Here is a 9,299-nt window from a genome sequence, read left to right as displayed (position 1 = left end):
GTGTTTACCTCTTCGCCCTACCCTATGATATTATCCCCAAGCAGGATGCCTCTTAAGTGCCAGACTTTGGGAACAAACCAAAGGGACTGGTCATCCCTTTCATGACTTGTGAGTTTCCTAAGAAGGCCTGATGAAAATCAAATGCCGAACTAGATGGGCTCTTGGTCTGTCTCTGCAATACAATGTTTATGTTCTTGTACAAGAGCCAAATAAAATGCAATGTGACATGAGAAACAATAGAATAATATTTTATATGTTGGGATGTATATATTGTATTTTTTGTTTTCTGCATAGTTACATTAACCACTCCCAGTGCAGCTGACATCAAATGAGAAGAGCCCCGCTGGATCAGGCCAAAGGCCCATCTAGTCCAGCTTCCTGTATCTCACAGTGACCCACCAAATGCTTCAGGGAGCATGCACGACACAACCTGCATCCTGGTGCCCTCCTCTGCATCTGGCAATCTGAGGTAGCCTACCTCTAAAACCAGGAGCTTGCACATACCTACCATGACTTGTAACCCATATCACAACATATAGCATATCATTCAAACAATGAAAGGAACTTTTCCCTGCCTAGATGGCTTCTTCTTTTCCTCCTTCTGTTCCCAGGGCAGTGGATTGGTCTAGTAGTCTGTGTCCAGGGAGAAGACAAAGCTGGGATGGGATGGTGACATTTTCCTTTGCTGGTTTTAATTCTTCACTTCCACTCCATAGACAGTTATTCTGCCCATCTGTTAAAGCCAATTAAAAGCTTTAATGTTTTTGTCAGCTGATGACAATGGTAACATCTGAAAGTGCAGTTTATTCCACTTTTTGGTTCTTTCCAAAACCGATAGTGTTATCATTTTATAGCACTTTGGAACATTTGCTCTGCAGTTCCTTACAAGCAAATTCATCTCTGTGTTATCACTGGAAATGTTAATAAATATTGGCTTGGCGATTTCTTCAAGCACAATCCTATCCATGTTTACTGAGAAATAAGTCCCGCTGTTTTCAATAGGGCTTAGTCTCAGGTAGGTAAGTGCAGGGAGAATTGCACCTTATGGGCCAATCCTATTGGTCCTTGCAGCCAGCAGACAGTGCTTTCCACTGGCAGCAAGTGATGAAAAATGGCCATAAAGTGTGCTCTGGTGGGAAGCACCAGTGGGAAGGCCGGAACCTTCCTGCACATGTTGATGGAGCACCAGCCGCCCACCAAGGAAGGTAAGGGTATATGGGGAGGGAATGGGGGTGGGGAGGCTACGGAGATGGTGGATCTAGTGGTGATAGTGTTGCCAGATCCTACTCCCTAGAGCGGCAGCTTCCTTGCCCATTTCCATTTGTGCCGGTGAAATTGCTGGTGCAGGTCCAAGGGCACCCATTGGAGGGTGGGAGGCTTACAGAAGGGAAAGGGGACCCTTCTGAAGCCTCCTGCGCTGCTCCCTGCCAATGGATACACCACACTCCTTTTTGGTGCAGTTGCACCAGTAGAGGGTGGGGTAGGGAAGGATTGTATTGGTCTGTTAGTGTATTTAGACCTACCCCTTGGAAGAGCAGATATATAGTCCAATGGTAAGTGACTTCAGCATTGTAGTCTTGGATACATTAAAGGAAATAGAACCATTTCTTTTCCAATATGTTGGTGCTGCAACCTGAAGTATCTTGGACCAAATTCTATTCAACTGTCTGGTGCCAATGCAGGCATAATGCAGCCCTGAGGTAAGGGAACAAATGTTCTCTTACCTTGAGGAGACCTCTGTGACTGCCCCCTATAGCAGGACGCAGCACATGGCCAATTGGCATGGCTGCATCGGCACTGGGAAGTTGGATAGGATTGTGCCCAAATGTATTGCTGAAGTGACTGCTGCGTAAACCATATTTGTTTGGAGTATGTGCAAACATGATTTTTCTGATTTTTACTGTGTTATACCTTGTTCTATCATTGATTTCCTCTGAGGCTAGAGATGGACAATAATTTTGAAAGTACTGAAAGTAGTAAGATAGAGGCAGCATTGTGTCGATTAAAAAAAAACAAACCCCTGTGCAGATCACAGGCAACAATGTACAGTATTACTGATCACACTCAGAAAAAAACCCAATTGTCTGTCTTTAGAATAAAACCTAGGAGACTGATTCTTGTAGAAGGAAGCCCTGATATCAGTTGCTAGAAGTTGAGTATGAACAAAGAACCCAAAGATAGCAGCCCAATCACCAGCCCACACAATCAACTTTTGCAATCCACCGTCTCATAAGAGCCTCTCAAGCTGCCTTATACAAAATCAGAGCTGAAGGGCAAACGAGGACAGTGTATTTTTTCTTACAAATTGCAGAAAACAGGGCTTCTTGCAGAAATCTGGGATTGCACAGAACAGAAGACAGAGAACAGATAAAGAAAGAAGTGCTGGGCTGGAAAGTGTAGTAGCGTGACTGACTGTATGTATAAAGCTGCTTCATATACTATTGACATGACCCAGTGCAAGTGCTCTTAGATCAGGCTACTAATATATGCAGCCTTTGGCCTGTAATTGAAAGTCAAAGCTCTGTTTGGTAGTACTGAACAGTATTAATCCTTCTTGCACAACAGATGTATTATCTGTAGATGTATTTTTCTTGTCCTCTTTATTGATCTGAATTCTATTTTGGCTCAACAGGGCAAGTTAAAAAAAAATCTAGATGTCAGGAGAAGCTGATGTCAGGACAAAGATTCTGCCCTCAGATAGTCCTTGTCAGTGAAGCTGAAAAGGTCTTGAAGCTTATTCAAGACAAATATACAACAAGGTTTGAAACCAGGCTGAAGACTAGTTCTCACAGAGGTGGCACACCTGTGCCTTGGCTATACCAGTTGCAATGGTGGGGGAAGTTACATGATGGGGGGGTTACACGATGAAATGTTTCTCCATATAGGGGAGGGGAAATACGTGCACATAGAAAAGTAGCATGCCAGCAAAAACCTGGACATTTCTGGACCATTTCCCCTGACATCTAGATTTTTTAACTGTAGATGGGATATGGAATTGTTTGTGTGAAATCGCATTCAGTCATATGAAGCACAGGTTTATTGCCTCCGAGAGAACCAAGTGGAGTTTAGCACGGAAATATTTCTTTATTATTAGGTGCTGCTTCTGACTTGGAGTCCCACACTGAGTTGACAGACCTGAGTGCTAAAATGAAATGCTGTGAGGGAATTTGATCTTGGAGCAATAACTAATGAAAGCGGCAGCGCTATTTGTACAGTTGCAATTTTCACAGCTACAGCCAGGTATATTTTAACAACCTAGAAAGTACAGAATTGTAGAAAAGAAACATGCGCAAGCATGGAATGCAAACATAATGAATGATATAGATTTGAACATTCTTCCGCAGACTCTTTCTGCATTCATTTCCTTCCTCTTCCCTCTGTTGTTTCTCTTGCATCTCTTTTAAATGTTGAATCTTTGGTACAGTTGCCTGTCTTCTTCACTTTTTGTACAGCGCATGTGCATGGATTGTGCTTAAAAATAACTAGCATAATACCCATGCTTCGCTACAGCATTTAACTACTTTAAATACATTTTGACTCCAATAAACTTTCCTTTGATTGCATTGAGCAACTGAAATTTAGCACAACTACCCCATGTCAGGCAACACTCTGTAATTATTGAAAGTCATGGTTCCATTAACTAGACGCTGTTCCAGAACCACCATTCAGAGCGTGATACCATAGTCTTTCGAGACTGAAGGTTGCCAACTACTACTAACTACTGGTTCCATTAAATTTTTTTGTTTAATAAATGGTTATTTTTGTATTTTGAATTGATTTTGTGCTATAATAGCACAGTATCCATGCTTCACAAAGGTACTTGCAAAAGTAAAAGAAAACAAATTAAGGAAAAGTATATGTAGTTTGAATAAAGCAAAGCAGGTTGATGCAGAAAAATGAAATTTGAAATATAACATTTGATGAAGAAATAACAAAGAGAAGATTGTAGTGAAAAAGAAAATTGCAAAAATACCTACAGCCTTTGCTTCTCCACTTAAGGACCGCTTTCTAGACCACATTGGTGGTTCTCCCCCCAGGTGCTAGGATCACCAGGCTGCTGGGTGAGCTCACTCTGGAGCAGAACGGCCCAAGTGAGAAGCAGTTCTCCCTCAAATCAATCTCTGCCACCTTCAGCAACTGCCCCCGGGACTTGTTGATAGTCATAGCAAAGCAGACCTTGTTTTCTAAGACAGGCCATACTGTGGCAAGCCTTGTCCTCCCAACTGCGTCCTCAATCAGCACCAAGGATCTGTTGTACACCTCATCCATTGCCTGCTCTGCACTGCCTTGCAACTCCGTCTCCACCTGCTGCATGTGAGGGAAGCTAGACTGTGCCACAGAACTTTCAAGCCAGCACCCTTACCTAAATCTCCTCTCACTGGAACACAGGGATAAGCAGAGCAATGCCTCCTGTGAGGGAAGTCAGACTGCCCCACACAATTCTTGAGCCAGTGATCTTCCCTAACTCTCCTCTCACTGGAACACAAGGATAAGCAAAGCAAGGGCTGGTGATAGCACTTGTTCTCAGGAGAAGGGCTTGTCAAAATCTTGGTGTAGCAGAACTTCACATTGACCCAGAAATACTTCATTTTACTCTTCAGAGTAAACACTAAAATGACTGTTATTTTTCAGTTATTTTACTATTACTACCCTTTGCCATAATGACTTAAAAAAGGTTAAGTTGAAAGGGCCAGCCTGTAGACCCCTTGTAGGCCTCTCTCAGGCACAGGGAAAAAAAACCAGCCAGGCCCAAGTAATAGGAAGGGTTCTATAATGCACCCCCAAATTTAGATTCACCCCCGTGATTAGAGAGAAATCCTGAATTACATTTTTAAGTATTTGTATTGGTAATCTTTGTAAGCAAAAACCAAGTTGATATCTCATTGGGCCTAAAAGATCTTGAGGAATTCGTGAAAACACATTTTACCCCTTTTCACCCCCTTAGGGGTTGAATTTCTAAAAATCCCTTCTTAGTGGGTCCTTATGTAATGAAAGGAATATACTCTCTGAGTTTCATGTTTCTAGGTCCAGGGGTTTGAGCTGAGTGCTGAAGACTCAGGACATTTTTTTATGTATAGAGATTATAGTTGACCATTTGAAATTCAGCACCTTTGGGAAAAGAAAACAACCGCCCCTATTGTCACTGGTGCACTTGGCGCAATCCCCAAAGTCTTTAAGAAATACCTGGCCAGCCCAGACAGAGATAAGGTAACAGTTGAACAACTGCAATGAACTACTAGGAACTATGAACATTATTTAACAATATCTCACCAGTTATTAAACTCTTTGGGAGAGTTTGAACTAGTGAGTACTCAAAAATCCCAGTTCAAACTCCTGGTGGACTGTAACAACAGGATATAATAGTTGACCGTTTGGTTAGTGTCTGTAGCAAAATAGTCCACATAGACTATACAGGTGAGAAGTTAACGACGGGAATACGTTCTCCGATCCCCACTGTTATGCGATTAAGTTATTAAGTGAACATTGTCCAATCTATTGCTTCCAGTAGCCTGCAAAGGCTACTGTAGAGAGATTGCCTTTTCTTTGCAGTAACAGCCTCTCTGTTGTGTAAACAGACACTCTGCTGCAGGCGATGGGAGACATGATTGCCTCATTAAGAGCATCTTTATAGTGCTTTGACACCATCATATATTTGGTCCGTCATAAAGCAAATGGTTAAGTGGTGCAGACCTGTATAAGGAACATCATGACAGAGTTACAGCTTTGGTTCAACTTGAATTTTTGCAAATGATACAAATTACCTTAACACTGAAACTCACAGAATCATAAACCTGACAAAATCTTTGAGAATGACCAAGCAAAGATTCTTTGGGACTTCAGATTATAGATAGATAAAACACCTAGAATATGATACGCCAGATAACAGGAGTTCATAAAAAGAAGAATCAAGATTGGATAATCAATATTGCAATCCTAGGAGACAGCAGAATCACACGGGAAGACCACAGAACTCAGGCATCTCTGGAAGAAAGTCAATATTGTGCCAATTGTCACTGGAGCTCTTGGAGCAGTGCCTAGAAGTTTGAAGAAATACCTCAATATTCTTGGCCTTGAGCAAACTGCACTAGCTCAGCTCTAGAAATCAACATTGCTTGGAATACCAAGAATCCTACATCAGTACCTCCGTGATTCCCAAGATCTTGGTTATATCCCTAATTGCAGAACATAGCTAGTCCAGAATATTTGCTTAGGCTGTTTTGAAATATCATAATATAATAAACAATGCATGCCGTTTCCTCATTATAGTTGTACCCTTCAAGTGAGAGATGAAGGAGCTGCTTGTCAGCCTGCGTGGGAGGAATCTGGAGGCCAGAAGTGATACCAGACCAGAAAAGTTCCATCTGAAATGTTGTGTGGTTCTTGAAAGATAGAACCTTTCTTCAACTGTAAAAATCCCTACGGGGATTTAGAACAGCCTGCCCACGTAAACTGCCTTGAATTAAAGTCTGAGGAGAAATCTGATGACCAAGAAAGGCGGTATATAAATACCTGCATTATTATTATTATTATTACATTTCAAAGTTCAAAGCAGCATACATGAGATTATCTTATTTTAGCTCACAACATCCCTATAAAGTAGATTACGTTAAGGCAGCAATCCAATACACACTTAGCTGGGACTAAGCTCCATTAGCTTGAATGGAACTTACTTCTGAGTAGACATACATATGCTTGGGTTGAAAAGACTTCCCTTATGTCTAGTGTCTACTAGGATAGGAAAGATAGGAATATTACATCCCTCAAACCGAAATTAGAATTAGCCAGTGTGCCACAACAACCAAAAGGAAGCTGCTTTCCATCCCTTGCCATGAGGACTTTTGCCACATGGCAATCCACTTGCATCCTGCCTTTTTCCCATTGTACAACTCAACACAGCATATGCAGCTGATCTCCCATTCAGCCACTGACCAGACCAGCTTAGTTTTGGGAAGATCCCGCATTATGTGCTACAAACCATAACTCTGGTGATTGCTTTGCAAGTACTATACATTGTGTGCTTTTCCCCAGGCTGGGCATTAGCACTGGTGTGAAGCAAATGGTTGACTTAACAAGGTGAGTGATTTCTTTCAAATAACTTGTCATTTGATAGCATTCACTAAAGCTGCTGCTCTATGCACATTTACCTGGTAGTAAGTTCCATTGCAAGATGCATTATAACTGGAATAATTTGAAGTGGTCTCCAAGTGAAGCCCATAAAGAGAAGAATGGGTCTTACAGCTACATCTAGAATGGTCCAGAGACCCAAAACTCGCTGTGACCACATGTCAGCTTGAAAGCACTTCCAACAGCTATTTCCAAAATAGAGATGAAGCATGCTTCTCAATTTGATCTCTTTTTAAACATTCATGATATGATTTATGTGCTGTCACAACATGCTATCACATCAGACACATGAATTGGGATTGTCTCATGCCCTCTAAATCATGTCACATACACCAGATTTATAGCTCAAATCACTAGAAGTAGAGTTTTGTTCATATTTTATTCAATGCCTTCAAAAGATTGTTTTGCACCAATCACTAGAAATACAGAAGTAGAAATTGTCAAGATAGCGGTATTGGGCTCTCTTGGTCCAGCACAACTTGTGATCCGCCAGGCAGGTATATGCAGCCTGCCAACCCTTAGAAACCCCCTCTCCCCCTTTGTTTGCATTGTGGCACTTAAATATTTCTTGAGCCTCTGGTGGGTTTCATGTGGTTTGGTGGCTCAGATTTCCTTTATGCTGGCATTATTTGCTTGGGGGGGGGGCATATCACTACTGGCACCCAGCAGTTTCAGATCTCTTTAAGTACAATTGTTCCCAAATACAGAACCTTCATAGAAAGAGAGAGAAGGATACTGTCATTCTTTACTGTCATTTACTTCTGTACTTCTGTAAATGCCTTTCCACACAATACTACCTCTGAACAAGACCACTTAGTACTACTTAACACTGTTCACAAAGGTGCTCCTGAACAAACAAGCTAAGAGTTCAAAACTGCATAAAATAAAAGGCATACTAACAGCGATTACTTCCCAACCATGAAATATGCTTTGGTGCTACATATACAGTATGTTACACATACAGTATACAAACATATACAGAATACCATCTGGTGCAGGGGTCTCCAAACCCCTTTCAAGTTTCCAAGTGAAGGAAATGGGGCAGTGAGAGGGTGAGTGAGTAATGGGGGGAATGCTGAGTAGGGAGCTTGAAGGCTGTAATCCTGTGCACACTTTCCTGGGAGTAAGCACAATGGGACTTACTTCGGAGGAGACATGCATAGGATTGTGCTCTAAGCTTGGGAGGAGGACAGAGCAGCTGCACTCAATTGCTTGCTTTTGCCTTGGCTCCGTGGGGTCAGGGCTGCTTGTGGGAAGGGGGGTCATCAGGGTGTTCAAACCCCTTCGTTTATGCGCCCTCCCCTACACGGGCAGGTGGCTGGCACTGCAGCTCGGGCGGGAGGGAACGTGCGGCTGCAGCGGCGGCAGTGCGGGCTTTTTGGGCAGGAGCTGCTCCGGCGCCCTCCTGCCCGCGCTGTCCCTCTCTGATCTGGCCTCACCTGTGTTGGCTGGAAGCTCAGCACTTGAGGTGTGGGTGGGCAGCTGGGCTACTTCTCAGCGTAGCTGCATGGGTGGGCGTGCCAGCCATTTGCGCCCTCTCCTATGGGGTGCAGCTGCAGGAGGTGAGGGAGCTGCGTGCGCGCGCTCGGGCTGGTGAGCGGCGGCTGCGTCACGGGAGGGGTGAGCCCCTCCCCCCGAACGGGTTGGCCCCGCAGGGAGCCGCAGCAGACGGCTGAAAGAGCCGCTTGCGGCTCCAAAGTGGCAGGTTGCTGACCCCAGGTATAAGCCTACAGCACCCGGAATTCCCAGGCGGTCTCCCATCCAAGTACTAACCAGGCCTGACCCTGCTTAGCTTCCGAGATCAGACGAGATCGAGCATGTGCAGGGTAACAGTTGCTTTCATGACTATGCAGAAAAGCTTTTGTAGCCTGGAAGAGCATCCAGTTTTTCTTCTTTGGTGCATTGGTGGGAGTTTGAGGCATTCTGGATAAGAATAGGCCATCTGGATGAGACCAATTATCTGTCTATCCTATTCAGCAACATGGCCTTCATACAGCACTTCCAAGTGTGAAAGCTGAGTGCTTCTCATGTATTCTCTTGTGATAATTATCATACCTGTAAGGTGTGGGAGTAATAATATTGTAGAAGTGAGAGTTGAAGTGGAGACTTGCTAATTCAGAGACCATCTCTTAACCACTATTCAAGCCTACTGTTCAATAAATAAACCCACAATA

The 9,299-nt window shown here is 43.3% G+C and overlaps 1 pseudogene; it reads right to left on the bottom strand.

The window, feature by feature from the left end:
- Positions 1 to 8,849: 8,849 nt before the first annotated feature.
- LOC136638449 (5S ribosomal RNA) lies at positions 8,850 to 8,966 on the bottom strand (annotated as a pseudogene).
- Between the last annotated feature and the right edge of the window lie 333 nt (positions 8,967 to 9,299).

Source organism: Tiliqua scincoides, chromosome 1 (assembly GCF_035046505.1).
Source record: "Tiliqua scincoides isolate rTilSci1 chromosome 1, rTilSci1.hap2, whole genome shotgun sequence".
In the NCBI taxonomy this organism is placed as follows: domain Eukaryota; kingdom Metazoa; phylum Chordata; class Lepidosauria; order Squamata; family Scincidae; genus Tiliqua; species Tiliqua scincoides.
Note: the sequence above shows the minus strand (reverse complement) of the source record. Positions and strands in the feature narration are given on the sequence as shown.